At 44.3% G+C, this 19,703-nt stretch overlaps 1 pseudogene; it reads left to right on the plus strand.

The window, feature by feature from the left end:
* Positions 1-19,703, plus strand: part of LOC120674666 — a 274,212-nt pseudogene that overhangs the window by 196,287 nt on the left and 58,222 nt on the right.

Genomic DNA, 19,703 nt, shown 5'->3' on the forward strand with positions numbered 1-19,703 from the left:
CTATCGATTACTACTGCAGTCTAACTACGTATCTCGAGCCGTAGCAAATTACAACACTCAGTACGAATACAGAGCGACGAACCCGCGAGTAAGAGAACTGATCTCACTCAACTACAAGCACTACTAGCATCTACTATAGCAAGTAAAATACTAGAGATAGGAACTACGAATACTTACTAAATACCAAAGAATGTAGCAGCATTCGTAGAGGTACAAGCTGGGAGCAGAGAACCGACACCCGGCACTTCTCCCAAACTACTCCCCCACTCTCGTAGAGGCACAACAATGGAGAAGAGCGCCGAAGACCGGCGCCCCTCCTAAGTACCTCTACCCTCTCCCTACTCTAAGACAACTTTAAACCAAAGAGAAAGCTTGAAGTGGATGTGAACTCCAACTTGGTGGTGTGTCTTCATTTGAGCCCCCTCCCCTCATATATATAGGAGGGAGCCACGGCCAGCAAGGTCGGTTTCAGTAGGTGATCCTCCCAGAACCAACTTCTAGGACCAATGGGGAGCTGCCACGTCGACGGCTGAGGTCGGTTGGTGCTGTGGGCAGGTCGGCCGGCCTGTAGGTCGGCCAACCTTCGGCCGGCCCCGAATCGGCCCATCTATGGCTGGGTGACTGGTAGCTGGGCCCTCTTGCCTAATCCACGTGGAATGGCTCTTGCCTAAGTCGGTTGTGTCCGAAAGTGGGCCCTTTGATCCATGTGAGGCTGAATGTCATGCTCTGATTGGTTGACGCCTTTTGCCTTGGATTGAGGAGTGTGTTTCCATGCTCTTGAAGTGTGTTTTCTGCCTTATTTCACCTGCATACAAATATTTACCAACACTCGTGGAAATGGTTAGTAATAAACCCCTACCACTATGTTGATGTTTACATTTTATGTATTTGTGTAGGAGTTGACGGCCTAAATTTGGTACTTAAGAGCCGTCAACACATGCATGTACCGCAAGTTTGATGTGACGGGACATCTTCTTTTTGCATAGTGCATTTTTCAGGAATTTGGGAGTAACTAAACAAGACCATGATTTGTGTGGATGACATGACCCACAACTATCGTCATATCCAACGCCCTAAGACTAGTCGACTATTCCGGGTACGGTACCTAGCTAGGGTCTCGGCATCAACTTGCTACACAAAGTTGGGTAGAAACTTTATGCCACACGAAATGGGATTTAGGCCCCTTTTGGTTGGGCTATGGCTTTAATGTAAGGGCAATCACAACGCAGGCAATACGCTATAACCCCAAGAAGAAAAGATGAACCTACACCTAGGAATGGAGGAATTGAAGTCACCAGGTCCCTAGCTGTCCCACTCCCTTCCCTAGGTGTCCCACTGCAACCTAGCTTTCTCTCCTCTAGTACCTTTTCATCTTTTTTCAGAGAAAAGCAAACGATAGCAACACAAATCTTTCTCCCACCGCGCTCTCTAGTTGCTGCTTCTGAATTTTGTCAGATGAAGCTCTTGTATCCTCTGCAGGAGACTATGCGGGTCTGCGAGGCTACTCTGATCGCGCTTTTTTTCATCCGAACCTACGTGGCCTGACAGAACCACAATACACGGTGGAGCGTTGGGGTGGCCTAAGTCGTAGCTTTTCAAGAAGTAGCTTCGGAAAAGTAGCTCATAACCCTTTTGTTTTAGTAGGTGTGCCTTCTAAAACGCTACTCTCACTGACAAGCAGATCCTGCTAATCAATCTCTTGCCTCTTCTTCTCATGCGTGCAAGGGAGGTGTGTAGCCGCGTGGGGGCGAAAATCCTTGTCGGAGGTGCTCCAGCGGTGCTGCACCGGCCTCGGGTGACGCCGATGGAGCGGCGGTCAGCCCAGTTGGGGCAGCAGTGCTTGGGATCTTCAACGTGCGCACGTGAGACGGCAGTGACGAAAACGAAGGAGACCTGCAGCCTGGGTTGGAACTCCAGCTTCACTAGCCATTGGGGGCTAGGGCGCCACCGTGCAAGTCTCTGAGGGAAGTGTGCGAGGCCACCGCTAGAGCCGCGCACCTATGTGGTCCGCCGTTCAGATGCGAGGAGGAAGAATCTCCGGAGAATCATGGAAGAAATGGCGTGGAGAATCTTAATCAGCGGGCTGAACAGAGTGAGGAGGCTGACAGTATACCTCGCGCTAGCAGGCGGCGGCAGGAGGGGCGCCAGTGACGTGAGGTCGCTGGGTGGCGCGATAGCGAGAAAGTCCCAATGTTGCGGATGAGAGACATGTCATGGACGGAAAAGAAAAGAAAGAACGAACCTATATGTACGTAAAGAGTGGCACGTGGGTTATTTCTAGATAAATAGCAGCTAAATGCAGGGTGAAGGTTGCTTTCACTTTTGTACTTAAAAAAAGCTACTTTTGTGCAAAATCATATATGGCTTTTGGCCCTTTAGTTAGCTTTTGACTTTTGCAAAAGCAAAAACCGGTTGGAAAGCCCAACTAAAGGAACCCTTAGTTGTAAATTGTAATGTAACAAAGTAAAAAACATGTTTTGGTTGGTAGTGTCACAAATTTCCCAGTACAATTAGTACGAGCTACCGCGTCCAGGGGAGGAGCTACAAAGGTGGTCCTGTGTGAAGACAGAATCATAGAAAGCATTTATCAATGAACAATACCGTTTATATTTGTACCCCATGTAAGAAACAAAATCCTCAAGAATATCAAGGCCATGGTCATTTGCAAGAAGATTAGTACATGGTTTCCTCTGTTTTCAGTCTTGAAACAACTAGACATCAGAAATTAAGATTTATTAACCCATGCCCTCAACTTAACGCGTCTAGATTGGAAACGAGGATTTTGAAGATGTCTTTTTGATGTCATGGAAGCAACTGGTCTCTCATGGGAAGGCCTAATGGAGCCAAAGAACAAGGAAAATGAATTAGCAAAATATACAGAGGAATAAAATAAAGAAAGAGCAACAAAGATAGAAACTGAAAAATAGGCCAATCTATTAGCTACGTCAGTTTATATAAAGAAAGTAAGGCAACTGGTAAACCTTCAAATAAAATGCCAGTTCTCTGTAATAACTAAACCAGAATTTGTAGCTAATCTAATAGTAAACTGACAATGGCAAAAACAAAAGTACAAACCATAGTACCATGTAATCAGAGAAAGGTAATCAACTGAAACTGTTAACATGGATATTAATGGTAATTTTTTTGCAAATTTTAATCAAGCAATTGCCTAAGTGTTTATTATAAGAGGGCAATAACCACAAAAGTAAAGAGTAATCCCATGTGCGAACCCAAAATTTTAATTCTCCTAGTTGATAGTATGACTTAACTACATCTTACTGGTAGAAGCCAAAACGGAAAGCAGAAACTGTTATATTCATGCAGTGAACATCATATGTTATCCAACAACATAATCTTGGTATTCAACCAGTGAAATAATGCATGATTTTCCCAAGAAGTTAACCAGGAAATTTAACAAAAGGGATTAGCAACCAACTGTACCATCAAGCTACTGCTGTGCTTCCCCCGGTCGACGAAGCCGGGACAGGACCAGGTAAGCTCGGAGACACGACGACATTGCATAGCAAAAGCCGGCTAGCAGGGAGGTCGAGCATAATACAGTCTCATAAATGTATGTCGATTTGCTGAATAAATGGTTGGCGAAGTGGCGAAGAAGAAGACTTGCATCAACCCTAAAGTCGTGCACGCAGAGCCTAGACTCCACAATGACGTAACCTGTGAATTAAATGATATGTGTTAGTAATATCTTTCCCATATTTACCATATATATATATATATATATATGTGTGTGTGTGTGTGTGTGTGTGTGTGTGTGTGTGTGTGTGTGTGTGTGTGTGTGTGTGTGTGATAATAAAAAAGGCAGATATGTACCTATTTTCCCGCAACCAAGAACAGGCACGTCAAGGGTGGCCCTGTAAGAGTAGCTGCCCCACAACGCACAGCTAAGATTTGGCACATAACCTCTAGAAAGGATACAGACACTAGCACAAAGAGTCCGATAATAAAAAATCTGCAGAGAAACAATAATGTTATTATCAAGGCCCTGTTTTGTTCCCAGTAGACAGTAGCTATCTGCTAAACAGGTATAGATAGTGGATTAGATAGTTACTACTTGGACCAATAGCTGGAGCAAGTTAGATAATAGACACAAAATAGAACTCAACTCAAGAATATGTTTTCTACATTGTACTTCAGTGTTTTCTGTAATATGTTTTCTCCAGCTAATCTTGATCATTTATGCATTTTCAGAATCAGTCTGAATCGAAAAGGCTCACTATGGCCCTCCAGAGTGTCTAGATCAGCTTGAACAGTTGTTTAAACATGTCGCTGTTGATGGATCTAATTCTTGTATTGCTGGCCAACACTTTGGACATGAAGATTGTTTAAACATGTCGCTGTTGATGGATCTAATTCTTGTATTGCTGGCCAACACTTTGGACATGAAGAAGAACAGTGAAAGGTTCCTAGAGATGCTATGGTGCAAGTCCTAGTACAGGGAAGAACACCAAGAGTCCTATGGATCAAATGTTTGAGAGTATTCACACAATTTGGTCCAAAAGGTGATGCAAGGAGATATAATGTCTGAATCAATCAACAAAGTCATGCAATTGGATAATATACTATTAAATAATAGAGGAAAGCTAAACAGAAAGAACAAGCAAGACATCACTTACTCTAGTGCCATATTGGGGTTGCAGATCATATTGTTGGCGTCCTGGCAGCTCAACATTAGACCAATGCCTATGCTGGGACAAGCGAAAGCCATCCCCAGCATGTTTGAAGTAAAGATGATGAACTCAGTCTGGTAAAGCATCGGTTCATCACTTGGGCCACTCCGTGTTATCCAATTCGCGAAAATGCGTGGGATTGCAGCCACAAAGCTAATAAAGCCTCTCGTGATCGCGTCTTCGAATTTCTGGCAATGCTGCATTGCGCAAGACTTTAGATCGTACTTGACGAATAAGACCACTCCTGAAGCTGTGCTTGCAGCACAGAAAGTCACCGCTCCAACTATCTGTACGACCAGATCGAGAAGTTAAGATTGAACAATACCCCAAAAAAAAGAGCACCAAGAACTGGCTTTAACGTACCGTGTCGGCTAACTGTAAGGCATGAACAAACCACTTTTGAGGAGCGTCTTTGTTCTTTATCACCATCAGGTCCAGATCTGCTACTAGCATACTAAAGGACCACAATGCCGGTACCCCGGCTGCCACGGCTAGCAAACTGCAGCACACAGATGAATTTTACCAACAAATTAAATACACCAAAAATATATATAACACTGTAGAAACGAAGGCAACAGATCATCGCTGAGGCGCTCTCTCCATTGCTCAACCAAATCCAACGGCCACTGCTCAGTGTATAGTAAACAATCTCGTTCAGCCCGTATGCTTGTTTTTTCTCATAATCATGGTAACTAAGAAATTTCTAGCCGCGGTTCAGCATGGTTGTGATTGGTTTGCTGACCCTTTACCGACGCATATTATCTGGAAATACTATGCTGAACCGCAGCTAGAAATACTTAACACCCTTTACCTACGCATGCTCTGCTTTGGTGAGTTTTTGCCTCAACCTCTCGTGCATATGTGGATTGAAATGTTGGATTTCAGTCTGGTTGTTAATGATTGGTATGTTGGATTGCCCGTCGCGCTCTATGGGCACCCCCCGCGGGACACTCCACTCCACCGCCGTCCACTTCTCCTCCGGATTCGGCGGTACTCCTCCTCGATCCCCGACAGTCAGAGCGCGCGAGGCCCCTGCCCGGCGGCCCACGCGGCTCCAACGGCGCAAGCGCATCCCCAGCGGCCTGTGCAGGCATGCGTCCCGCCCCAGCGCGGCGAACCTCGTAACCCCGACCATGCCTGGCCACGATAGGTGAGTCCGTCCTCGGCGGACCACTAACACGCCATGGCGTCGCGTGCGAGCCCCGTACCCGGCTCCGGCGAGGCACGAATCCCGCATCTGGCCCGAATCCGGCGAGGCTCCACGAGCGAATGGTAGCTCCACCACTACGCCAGACCTCTACTCCATCGTGGGCCTCTGCTCTGCTCGGGAAGGAAGGACGGTCGGCGAAGGTCAAGGTTGTGACACCCTAGGTGTCTGCACAGTAGTTGTATATCTATTGTGTGCATCATGTGCTTGAATTGCTTGAAAAAGGATCTTTTTGTAAATATAAAGGTTATATGTATAATTATGATTTTATGCAAGGTCCTTTCTGCAGTTATATTTGAATAGGTGGTGAAATTATAGCTTTTGTGGAGGGTGTTTTTGCAAAATTCAGTGCATTTATTACATGGCAGCAAGTTTTGCTTTTAAGTCTAAGTTTAAAGTGGTTTTGTATTGAAAAAGACAAAATTCCTGGAATTCAAAATCCTTTCCATGTTTTCAAAATTAGCTCTTGAATCTTTGATCAAATAAATTTCTGCACAACATCAAAGTTGTAGATCTTGAAAAATTGAACAACTTTCATGTTGGGCACTTTTTCATTTGAGCCCTATTTTAAAAGTTATCTCTGCTTTACAGTTTGGTCCCTGGAAATTTCAGAAATTATGTTTGGGTCCTTTTCCCCTTCCTCCAGCTCCTCTGCTCTGTTCTCGCCGCCGCTGTGCAGAGCACCGCCGCCGGCACCGTGGAGAGCCAGCCCGGCCACATCCTGCTTCGCATTGGTGCCCACGCGTCACTCCGGAGCTCCTCCACCGCCTATTGCCTCGCGCTGGAGCCTCCCCTGCCGTGCCACGCACCCCGCCGAGCCCAGAACCGTCCGCACGGCCGCCACCTCGCCGTCGCGGTGGCGAGCTCGCTACAGAGGCCGCCGCCCCCTCCTAGCGCGCGCACAAGCCTTACAAGAACCCCAGAAAGCCATTCCTCTTTCTCTTTCGCCTTCTCCTCGCCTCCACGCCCCAGAACGCCGCCGCCGCCCCGCTCGAAACCCCGGCGAGCTCACCCCCACCGCGGAGCCGTCACCACAGACACGCTCCAACCCTATTGCCCCCACCATTAGCCGCGCCTCGACCTCGCGCAGCTCCCCAGCCCTTTCCCCTCGCCTATTCGCCACTGGAGTCACCCCGCCGCCGTGCTCTGAGCTCGCAAGCCGCTGCTCGCCGTCGACACGCCATCTCCGGCCCTCCTCTCGAGCTCCAAAGCCGCCCAGAGGTCCGCGTTGGCCTGCTGATCTTTTTCCCCAACTCCACCCTCGCCGCCGACGCTCACCGTCACCGGATTCGGCCGGTCAACATCGCTCCCCCTCTCTGACCTTGGCTAAGGACCTCAGGTTGGAATTTGAAAAAGCCCAGGGGGCTGTCTGCAAACCCCAAGACACATATGAATAGTGCCTTCAGGGACTTGTTTGTTATGATTTGCTGTGAACTTTGAAATTCTGTATAAATTCATAGGAAATTCGTAAAATAACAAATCTTGATGTTTTGGAATCCTCTTGAAGAGATCTATGCAGTAGAATCATAATATGTTAGGAATTAGTTGCAAGGTTTTGCTGAAAAGTTTAATTTGTGTTACTAGTGCATAAATATTAGTTGATTTTATCTTTTTCTTAACTACTGTTTGAAGCCTTGTCTTGCAATGAAATTTTTATGGTGAATTACTCATGTGAATATAGTGTTTCTATAAAAATTTCGTGCTCAGTTCTCATGTGTAGCTATTTCTTTGAATTAATGTTTGTTTAGTAGACTTTAATTATGGTAAATAGTTTCTTTTCATGATAAATTATGAAAATATTCTTGAGTGTTCCTCCTGAGTAACTTAACTTTTCCATGAAGTTTGAGCATCAGTTCATGAATATAACAGGAGGTAAAAATGATTCTTGCTAAACTGATGTCTGTTTTGTTTATTTTCTCAGAATTAATTCTGTATATATAAAATCATGAAAAAGTCATAGTAGCTTTTTCATCTCTGTTTCAACCTCTTTTAAATTTTGAGCTTCTGCTTTGCTCTAGTTTGACCTGTGTAATTCAAGCTTATTCTAGATGTTATCTGAGTAAATGATTTGTTGTGAATGAATGGCTACATGTTTTGGCATGATTTTTACAGGATAGCTTCCTTTGTTCATGTTCTATTTAGTGTAATTTTTACAGAATTTATTACTGTTTGTACTCGATGTCGTTGATTTATTAGCAAACCATGTCTTGCTTGTCATAAGAAACCACCCCCACTTGTTTATGAAGTAGTCAACTTCATTTGTGCTGTTGATCATGATGCCTTGTGTAGTTAGATTTGTTTGTTAGCTACTCTATAAATGATTGCACATGTGTTATGAATGTTTTCCAGTTGTTAGCCTATAACTTTATCATGATATGAGTGTGTTTATAATGTCACCTCTTGCATCTCATATAGATACGACTGCTTTGACGGACGGGACGTACGAGTTGATCCCGAAATCTGATGGAGGTGATCCAGAAGTCCAGGTGAACGCAGCTGAACTAACTGAAGCCCCGAACCAAAGTTCGGAAGAGCCCCAGTCTGTGTTAACTAGCGACTACCGAGAAGGCAAGCCCCGGACATAACCTAGTTTTCAAATTATGCACTTTACTATTATTTACTTGTGCATTTACATTTCTTAGGAGTTGAATTGAAACCCTAGATGCATGATCTTAGAAACCCTTTGTACTGAACACTAGACTTGAGTTCGAATACTTGCTATGCTTTTAGAACCAGTAAAAGTCGGGTGATTGCCTGTCACTCGCGAGCTTTATAGGAGTTACTTGTTTTACTTACTGCTATAACCATAAGGACCACGAACGGACTTGTTGAAGTTCGTCTGTGTTGACAAAATTGATAAGGTCGTGGTGTGTGGTAGTGGTGGTTAAGTTTTTGAAGGTTCTAGCCACATGCCGTAAATATGGTACGCGGTAAACCTAGTAACCGATTGGACCAGGGAGTGGACATTACCTCTCACTCTCTTTTAGATTAGGTTGTTTATTTATGTTTATGTTGATCAACACCACGGCTATAAGGGAGGAAGTTGGTGCCCTGTAGTCAGGGAGAGTGACTCTGTCCACAAGCCGGAAAGAAAGGCAAACGGTTGTTTGGGAACGACCCGACGGTGTTCCAGACATGTGTGTTAGGTTTACCTTGCAAGGTTGAAATTCGATTCGAATCGTCTGCTTCCCACAGTTTGGGACTTGCTTGATCCTTTTGCCACACAGAGTAATAAGAGCAACCTTATTATTATTAATCTTGATGTTTGCTTAAAGCTTTACCATGGTTGAATTAGATTAGTTGCTTACATAGAATGGTTAATCAACTAGAATATGGAAAGCTAAAATATGACCTTAAGGACCTACTCTTTATTGCTTTTCAGCAAAGGAAACCAGAGCCTTTCAGAATCCTGCATAGTCTAGCTAAAGTGGGTTTAGTAGACCCGTTGACGGTTAAGTCTTGCTGAGTATTAGAATACTCAGCCTTGCTGTTGAACCCTTTTTCAGGTATGAGTTTTGAGGATCAGGTTGCTAGTTTGACTTGGCCCTGCGCTTTACCTCCTGGCTGGTCTGTAGAATGGGATCCGTCTTCGACCGGCAATGAGCCTGACGAGTGATACCTTGCTTGGGCTAGCTCGGTATGCTTTGCCACGTGTTGTAGATATCGTGTTTTACTTTTCCGCTGCTTTTGAACTCTGAAGTTAAACTTATGGTTTGTATAACTGTTTCTTTTTAAGTTTGGTTCTGTAATAAGTACTTTGAACTGGTTTGTAATAACTACTATGCCTGTGATGTAAAAGTTGTGGTTGTAATACCTCTTGGACTCGCCCTCATGTGGGGTATGCTTGTTCAATCCAAAACCGGTGGTTGTATCGGGACGTTACTCGACAGACCAAGGATTGTTCCGTTTGAAGTGCGTTTGAGCCGGTGTTGCCTTTATGGTGATAGCCAGCGCACTTGAGCCGGAATAATTCAGGTGGTTCTGCCACAGCTGGTATCAGAGCTGCAAGCATACACCGGAGGTGTTGGAACCTTAAAAATTGGTTTTCTTATAAAATTTGGTCAACATGGTTTTTCTTAAAACTGCGTTGGATTTCATTAAGGGTTGTGCCTAGAACGTAAATCCCTAGGGGAGTTTACGGGAGTTTCTAGGTGGCTATTGTGTATGGTTTATTTATTCTGACTTCCAGCACTTTACTTTTTGTCAAACCATACTCACAAGCAACCCTTAATTTCTGTAACGACGCACCTACACTCAGGTAAGAAGGTAAGGATCCTCAGTCAGCTGAGGGAGTCTGACCTTCCCGTCGTCGATGCGAGCCGAACGCTGCCCTCAAGTAGTGGCTTACTTGAGGTGCTCCCAATATACCAACTATCAGTTGGCTATATTGGAAGTAAAGTGTACTCAGTCAGCTGAGGGAGTCTGACCTTCCCGTCAGCGATGCGAACCAAACGCTGCGCTCGAGCAGTGGCCTACTTGAGCTGCCAATATACCGACCATCGATCGAGTATATTGGGAGTAAAGGGACTTGTGAATACACTATCTCGGTAGTGTATGTTAACGTTGGCCATACAGCGGAAATTGTATGGCTGCCGCTTCTATAGTGAGCGGTACTGTATGGGGATGCTTTCATGAGTGCTGGCATGAAAGGTTCATTGGATATATATATGTTCTGTCAATTTTCTGCAGGTACACTAACCACGATTCGATAAGTTAAGAACGGTTAGAATGTATCGATTAGCTATATAGTGAGAGCTGTATTTATGTATGCCACCGTGCTGACCACGTAAGCCCAACGATAGTTGGCGATTGTTTATCTTATGAGAACGGTTAGGACGTGCATGCATATTTGGTTGATGTTTGAATTGCTCCCTAGAAATTGAAGATGTTACATGAGCTTTTAAGGAATTTCTAGTATGAATCCTTCTAGATATGTGTTAGTGTGTTTGAACCATGAGTTGAGTTAAATTTTGACTATAGAAGCATGCTTGTTAAATGCTTAGACTTTCTTGGATGAAAAAGATGGTTTTGAGTCATGCCTTCATCCTAAGCCCCATCTTGTTGTTATAAGGATCTTTTTATTTCTTAGAATCTCAAATGATGAACCAGTACCGATTGTGGTTTATTATTTTCTGAGTTTGGAACCATATCATCTTTTGATTTAGAATCACTTTTGCTTTACCTGCAGTCTTCTTAAAGCTTTATTTGAGAAGTCTTGAGATAATCGTATTACTCACATTTGAATCCTTTTTGATTCAGATGGCGGCTTGTCCACATATCTTTTGGGATGAGGAGGGAAATGCTCATACCGACTGTCTGTACTGGGAGGGTTTTCCGAGGATTCTTTGGGATTCACTTCGTATCTTCCACTACCCAGATCCACCCCAGTACACGGGACTGCCAGTTTTCTGAGGATGGAATTCAGAAGAATAGTGTTACGATGACCATTCCTCAGCACCCTACCTTGGAGTGGCCACCGATTGAGATTGAGGTGATTGGGTACCGTCTTGTTGATGCTTTTGAGACAGTAGCTCTCAAAGGTATCACTACTTTTTGTGAGCACCATCCTGAGGAGGTAGCTGCGTATCCTATTGGTTTGTTTCCAGCAGTCAGTGCTGGCGATGCAGAGTGGCAGTTCAGGATCACACACTTCGGGCACTTAGTTGGAGATGTAGCTGAGGAGACTATTGAGGAAGTAGTCAGATATATGAATGCCCAGTCTCATTATCAGAGTCTTCTGCGGCATCAGATGGACCAGGTGATAGACTTAGCTCAGACCTTCCAGCAAGGCCTTCGTTTGAGAGATACTCAGGTCCAGGGACTTTAGGATGCTGTTGCAGGAAGGGATCATGTTATTGCACAGTTTGAGCATCAGGCTTTGGAGCATGGTGCTGAGATAGTGCAGCGTGATATAGTGATCGGTTTTCTTCAGGGGCAGGTGAATGAGCTTCAAGCAGATTGGGCTGATGCTTTAGCCCATATTGGTGTGCTCCAGGAGCAACTAGATGCTCCAGCCGAGCCTGCAGCAGCAGATGAGGACCCCGAGGAGGTTGAGGGAGTTTCTGATTTAGATTCAGAGCACGCACTTGCTGAGCCTAACCCTCAGCCGGACGACTCTTCTTCCGGCAGTGCCTCTTCTGTGGGCAACCTCGACGACTTCTAGGCGCCTTAGACTTGTCCTAGATAATTTGTGTTTTCTCTTGTTGTAGCATATGTACATAGGGAAGATAATGTTGTAAAATAGCCCTAGGGAGGAGTACCACTTGTTGTAACATATGTGGTAAGGGTGTGTGATGCTAGGTTGTAAGAAACAGGCTATTTTGGATGTAATATAAGTAGCGACCACCAGTTTGGAAACTATGATCTTCCTACTTGTCAAATCCTTTCATTTGTGCACTCCTTGGCTGTTTGATGGATACTCATTTTGTGACTTGTGTGTTCATCAAAATTTTAGCCTATGGATTCTGTGAGGCTGTATTTGCAGTTCAATCATTATTCTAATCTCTGTTGATTAGCAGCATAGCATAGAACAATAAAAAGTGAGTTGTTAGATTATCTTCTTTACCACTTTGCTCTCAGCGTTGAGTGTCACTACGATGGAGCATGAAGTTATCTAACAGCTGACCATTTCTAAGCTATGTTGATTGAACAAATATGTGTTATGCATATTTTGATATACTGCAATTGGTTATGTGCTGCTGATTTTATTTTAAGATCCAATGTATGATTATTGCACATACCATTGATATTGGGAGCAAGAATATTGTATCTAATGGATATCTTCCATAATTACAGATGGTTGGTCATACTCGTGGAACGCCTAATGGCTTCACCCGTGAAGCTGGCAGTGGATCTCAGCAGCCACCGCCACCCCCGTCAAATCTGGCCGAGCTAATGGCCATGCAAACTGAGTTACTTCGTCAGCTGGTGCAAGTGCAGCAGAATCAGCCACGCCAGCAGCATGAAGGACGTGATGCACAACCAGTGGGTTACCAGGAATTCTTTGGTACCCAACCTCCACTATTTAGCAAGGCTGATGAACCACTGAATGCTGATGCTTGGCTTCGCACTATTGAGTCCAAGTTTGGTTTGCTGGCAGTACCTTGTGCTGATGCAAACAAAGCTCACTTTGCCGCCCAGCAGCTTCGTGGCACCACACGTATATGGTGGGATAATTATTGTGCAATGCAGCCTGCTGGACATGTCATCTCTTGGGAGGAATTCCGGAATGCCTTCAGGACGCATCATATTCCTGAGGGATTAATTGAAAGGAAGCTGAATGAGTTCTTGGCTCTGAATCAGGGAACCCGCACTGTTCTCCAATATGCACAGACCTTCAATCACCTGTGCCAGTATGCGGGCCATCATGCTGATACTGATGCCAAGAAGCGAGATCACTTTCGTCGTGGCCTCACTACCAAGCTCAAAGAACGCCTGAACCTTGTTCAGCCCAACACTTACAATGAGCTGGTTAATCTGGCCATTACTCAAGAGGACTGTATTGCTGCACATCGTACTAAGAAGAAGCGGAAGGCACCAACGGGACCCTTGAGTGCTCAGCCACTGAGGTATCGTCTGGTGCAGAATACTCCACCAAAACCTCCACAGAGAAATGCCCCCAATGGGCAGGTTTGTTTTTAGGCCGCCTCGGCAGCAGGGAGGATTCAGACCTCCAATGCTTCAGCAGCAGCAGCAGCAGTCTGGCCAAAGGCCAAATGCCCCACAGTTCAATCGTGGAAATGGGGATAATCGATGTTTCAACTGCGGCAGTACTTCCCACTTTGCCAAGAATTGTCCACATCCCAAAAAGAATTATCCAGGGCAGAATTCTAACCAGAACAATAACAACAAGGGCAAGGGCAAGAGGCAAACAGTGCAAGTTCAGCAGGGGCGAATTAATTTCACTACTCTTGCTGACCTTCCCGAAGGAGCACCAGTCATGTCGGGTACATTCTCTATCCACAATAAACCCGCAGTTATACTATTTGATTCTGGTGCAACTCATAGTTTTATAAGTGCCAAATTTGGAGAAAGGTTAGGATTGGATTTTTGCCATGTCAAGAAATCTTACATGATAGCAACTCCTGGTGGGAAGATTTCTTCCAATCAAATTATTAGACAAGTACCAATTCAGTTGGGTAGTAAATTGATAAAGACAGATTTGATTTTGTTGAACTTAGAAGGCATGGATGTTATCCTAGGCATGAATTGGATGACCACACATAAAGTACTGTTATATATTTCTTCCCGAGCTGTCGAGATAGATTCACCTTATCAAGGAGCCACCATACTCTATTTGCCACAACGAGAGTACTTCAATTCTTGTGCCTATGCCATAAAAGACCTTAAGTTTGAAAACATCCCTGTTATGTTTGAGTATGCGGATGTATTTCCAGATGACTTGCCTGGAATGTCCCCTGATAGAGATATTGAATTTGTTATCGAGCTTCAACACGGTACTGCACCTATTTCTAAAATGTCGTACCGTATGCCTCCAAATGAGTTAGCAGAATTGAAAATCCAACTTCAAGATCTTCTTGACAAGGGTTTTATCCGTCCAAGTTCTTCACCATGGGGATGTCCAGCCCTGTTTGTGAAGAAGAAGGACAACAGTTTGAGGCTATGTGTTGATTATCGACCACTCAATGCGGTTACTATTAAAAACAAGTATCCTCTTCCCCGCATTGATATCATGTTTGATCAATTAGCTGGAGCTAAAGTATTATCTAAGATTGATCTTCGTTCGGGCTACCACCAAATAAAGATCAGGCCCTGTGATATCCCAAAAACCGCATTCTCAACCAGATATGGACTTTATGAATATCTGGTTATGTCTTTTGGTCTTACCAATGCCCCAGCATATTTTATGTACCTGATGAATTCAGTCTTCATGCCGGAGCTGGATAAATTCGTCATGGTATTCATTGACGATATTTTGATCTACTCCAAGAATGAAGAAGATCACGCTCAGCATTTGCGCATCGTTCTTCAACGATTGCGAGATCATCATCTTTATGCCAAATTCTCCAAGTGTGAATTTTGGCTGGATAGTGTGAAATTTTTGGGTCACACCATCTCTAGTGAGGGAATATCGGTTGATCCAACTAAAGTTCAAGAAGTGATGGATTGGGAATCTCCTACTTCAGTCCATCAGATTCGCAGTTTTCTTGGTTTAGCTGGATACTATCGTCGATTCATTCCTGATTTCTCTAGAATAGCAAAGCCTATGACAGAGATGTTAAAGAAAGGAGTGAAATTTGTTTGGAATGACAAATGTGAAGAAGCCTTCCAAACTCTCAAAGCACGACTCACTACTGCTCCAGTGCTGGCTACACCGGACAATACCAAACCTTTTGATGTTTATTGTGATGCTTCTGGTACGGGACTTGGTTGTGTGCTTATGCAAGACAACCGAGTTATTGCTTATGCATCAAGAGCTCTCCGGAATCATGAGATGAATTATCCAACACATGATCTGGAGTTAGCAGCTATCATTCACGCTCTTAAGCTTTGGAGACACCATCTTATGGGAACTCATTGTAATATCTACACTGACCATAAGAGTCTCAAGTATATCTTCACCCAAGCTGATCTCAACATGAGACAGAGACGCTGGCTAGAGTTGATTAAGGACTATGATTTAGAAGTTCACTATCATCCAGGAAAGGCCAATGTGGTTGCGGATGCACTCAGCCGCAAGTCACAATGCTATTGTCTATCTATAGAACCATTCAAGGAAACTCTATGCCAGGAAATGATGAAACTAAACTTGGAAATGGTACCTCAAGGAAGTTTGAACATATATCTATTGAGCCTACACTTCATGATTGTAACACCCCGGGTGTCTGTGCAGTAATTAAATAGGTGTCTGCACAGTAATTGTGTATGTTTGCTATGCATCATGTGCTTGAAATGCTTAAAAAGGATCTTTTTGTAATTATAAAAGGATATATGTGTAATTATGATTTTATGCAAGGTCCTTTCTTTAGTTATTTCTGATTATAGCTTTTGTGGAGGGTGTTTTTGCAAAATTTCAGTGCATTTAACGCATGGCAGCAAAATTTACTTTTAAGTCTATGTTTGAAGTGAATTTGCTTTGAAAAAGACAAAATTCTTAGAATTCAAAATCCCTTCAATGATTTTAATTTTAGCTCTTGAATCTTTGGTCAAATAAATTTTTGCACAACATCAAAGTTGTAGATCTTGAAAAGTTGAACAACTTTCATGTTGGACACTTTTCCATTTGAGCTTTGGTTTAAAAGTTATCGCTGGTTTACAGTTTAGTCCCTAGAACTTTTGGTAATTGCAAAATGACCCTTTTCTTCCACCTCCACCCCCCTACTCTGTTCTCGCCGCCGTCCACCGACAGCGCCACCGCCGGCGTCGGGGAAAGCCTTCCCGGCCATTACTCCGCCTCACGCTGGCACCCACGCGTCGCACCGCTCCTCCTCCCCCTCCTGTTGCCTCGCGCTGGAGTTCCTCGGCCGTGCCACGCGCCCCGCAGCTTCCAGAGCCGCCTCGACGGCCGCCACCGCGACGCCGCCGTGGACAGCCCCGGGCAGAGCCCGCCGCCCTCTCCTCACGCACGCCCGAGCAATAAAGGAACTCCAGAAACCCATTCCCCTCGCTCTCTTGCTTTTCCCTCGCGCCCACGCCTCGGAACGCCGCCGCCGCACCACCCTGAACCCCGGCGAGCTCACCCCGCCGCGGAGCCGCCACCACAGACCTGCTCCACCCCAATAGCCCCCACCATTAGCCGCGCCTCGCCCTCGCGCAACTCCCAGACCACTTCCCCTCGCCCGAACCTCACCGAAGCCACCCCGCCGCCGTGCTCCGAGCTCCACCGGCCGCCGCTCGCCGTGGACCGACCTCCTCCCGCCCTCATTTCGCGACCCAAGAACCTCCAGAGAACCGCATCGACCTCTACTCCATTTCCCCCAACCCATACCTCGCCGCCGGTGAGCCCCTCGCCGGGAAACGGCCGGTCAACCACCGCCACCCCTCTCTGAACCGGCCCAGGGACCTCGGGTTGAAAGAAAGAAAACCCCAGGGGGTTATTTGAATAGGCCTAGACTTAGATGAATAGTGCTATAGGGACTTCTTTGCTATGATTTTCAGTGATCTTTGAAATTCAATATCAATTCGTACAAAATTCGTAAAATAGCAAATCTTGATGATTTGGAATCCTCTTGAAGAGCTCTATGCATTAGAACCATAATATGTTAGGCTTCAGTGGCAAGTTTTTGCTGTAGATTTTAGTTTGTGTTGCTAGTGCATAAATATTGGCTGATTTTATTTTTTTTTTCTTATCTACTGTGTGAAGCCTGATCTTGCAATGAAATTTTTGTGGTGGTTTACTCATATGTATATGGTGTTGCTATAAAAATTTCGTGCTCAGTTCTTATGTGTAGCTTTTTATTTGATTTAATCCTTGTTTAACAGACTTTATTTATGATAAATAGTTTCCTTTCTTGTTAAATCCTAAAAATATTATTGAGTGTTCATCTGGAGTATCTTAGCTTGTCCAGGAAGTTTGAGCTTCAGTTCATGGCTAGATCAGGAGCTAAAAATAAATCTTGCTAATCTGTTGTCTGTATTGTTTATTTTCTCATATTTATTTCTATTTAGATAAAATCATGAAAATTTACTGTCATTATTTCATTTCTGTGTCAACCTCCTGTTAAATTTTGAGGTTCTACTTTGTTCTAATTTGACCTGTATAATTCAAGTTTGTTCTATGTGCTGCCTGCATAAATGATTTGTTGTGATTAAACGGCTACATGTCTTGGCATGATTTTTACAGGGTAAGTTTCTTTGTTCGTGTTCTGTTTAGGGTAATTTTGGTAGAATTTGTTACAGTTTGTACTTTGAGTAGTTGATTTGTTAGCAAACTACGTTTTGTTTGTTATAAGAAAACCACCCCCACTTGTTTATAAAGTTAGTCAACTTCTTTTGTGCTGTTGATCATGATGCCTTGTGTAGTTAAATTTGGTATTTAACTACTCTATAAACAATTGCCCATGTGTGTTTATAATACTGTTCTTGCATTACATGTAGACACGACTGCCTTATCGGACGGGACGTACGAGCTGATCCCGGAGTCTGACGGAGGTGATCTCGAAGCTCAAGTAAACACTGCGGAACTAACTGAAGCCCCGAACCAAAGTTCGGAAGAGCCTAGGGCTGAAATAGTTAGCAACTACCGAGAAGGCAAGCCCTGGACATAACCTATATTTCAAATTAATATCATTTACTGTATTACTTACTTGTGCATTTACGGTTCTTAGGATTTGAATTGAAAACCTAGATGCATGATCCTAGGAACCTATGTACTGAACACTAGACTTGAGTTCGACTACTTGCTAAGCTTATAGGACCGGTAAAAGTCGAGTGATTGCCTGTCACTCGCGAGCTTTATAGGAATTGCCTGTTTACCTTTTGTTAACAATATAAGGATGACGGACGGGGTTGTGATCGATATCTTAACTTCATGTGAGACCCCGTCTGTGTGTAATGAACTTGCTAAGGTCACGGTGTGTGGTAGCGTTGGTTAAGTCTTTGAAAGTACTAGCCACATGCCGTCAATATGGTACGCGGCAAGCCTAGTAGCCGATTGGACCGGGGAGTGGATATACCTCCCACTCTCTCTTAGGAATAGGTTTTATTTTATGTTGCGCAACACTACGACTTCTAGGGACAAGATTCGGCCTTGGAGCCCTGTAGTCGGGGAGAGTGGCACTATCCACGAGCCGAAAAGAAAGGTCAACGGTTGTTTGGAAACGACACGACGGTGTTCCAGACGTTTGTGCTAGGTTTATCCTTGCAAGGTTGAATTTCGATTCAGAATCGTCCGCCTCTCACGATGAAATGAGACTGCTTGATCTCTTTGCCACACAGAGTAATAAGAGCAACAATATTTTTATCAATCTTGATGTTTTCTTAGTTTTCTACCATGGTTGAATAGTAGCTGCTTACATAGAATGGTTAATCAACTAGAATCTTGAAAGCTAAAACTTGAAAGTAAGGACATACTCTTTATTGCTTTTCAGCAAAGGAAAACCAGAGCCTCACAAAAACCTTGCATAGTCTAGCTAAAGTGGGCTACTTATACCCGTTGGCGGTTAAGTCTTGCTGAGTATTAGAATACTCAGCCTTGCTGTTGAACTCTCTTTCAGGTATGAGTTTTGAGGATCAGATCGCTAGCTTGACCTACCCTTGCTCGTTGCCTCCTGGCTGGTCCGTAGAGTGGGATACGTCTGCGACTGACAATAACTATGACGAGTGATACCATGCTTGGGCTAGCCGGGTGTCCTTTTGCGACGTGTTGTAGCCGTCGTGTTTTATATTCCGCTGTTTTAAACTCTGAACTTAAATTATGGTTTGTATAACTGTTTTACTTAAGTTGGCTTTGTAATAATGGTTTTAACTGGTTTGTAATCATTACTATACCTGTGTTGTAAAATGGTGGTTGCAATATCTCTGGACTCGCCTTCGTGCGGGGTATGCTTGTTCGATCCGAGAACCGGTGGTTGTATCGGGACATTACCCGACAGACCAAGAATTGTTCCGTTTGAAGTGCGTTTAAGCTAATGTTGCCTTTATGGTGATGGCCTGCACACTTGAGCCGGGATAATTTAGGCGGTTCTGCCACAATGATGATATCATCATAGCACAATTACATGATGAGAGTGTCAAGATCATCAAGGAAAAGCTATCCCAAGGGGAAGCAAAATACAAGTGTTTCCGTGTGGATAATAGAGGAGTTCTATGGTTCGAATCTCGTCTTGTTGTACCCAAGAATCATCAGC

Source organism: Panicum virgatum, chromosome 5N (assembly GCF_016808335.1).
Source record: "Panicum virgatum strain AP13 chromosome 5N, P.virgatum_v5, whole genome shotgun sequence".
Classification (NCBI taxonomy): Eukaryota; Viridiplantae; Streptophyta; class Magnoliopsida; order Poales; family Poaceae; genus Panicum; species Panicum virgatum.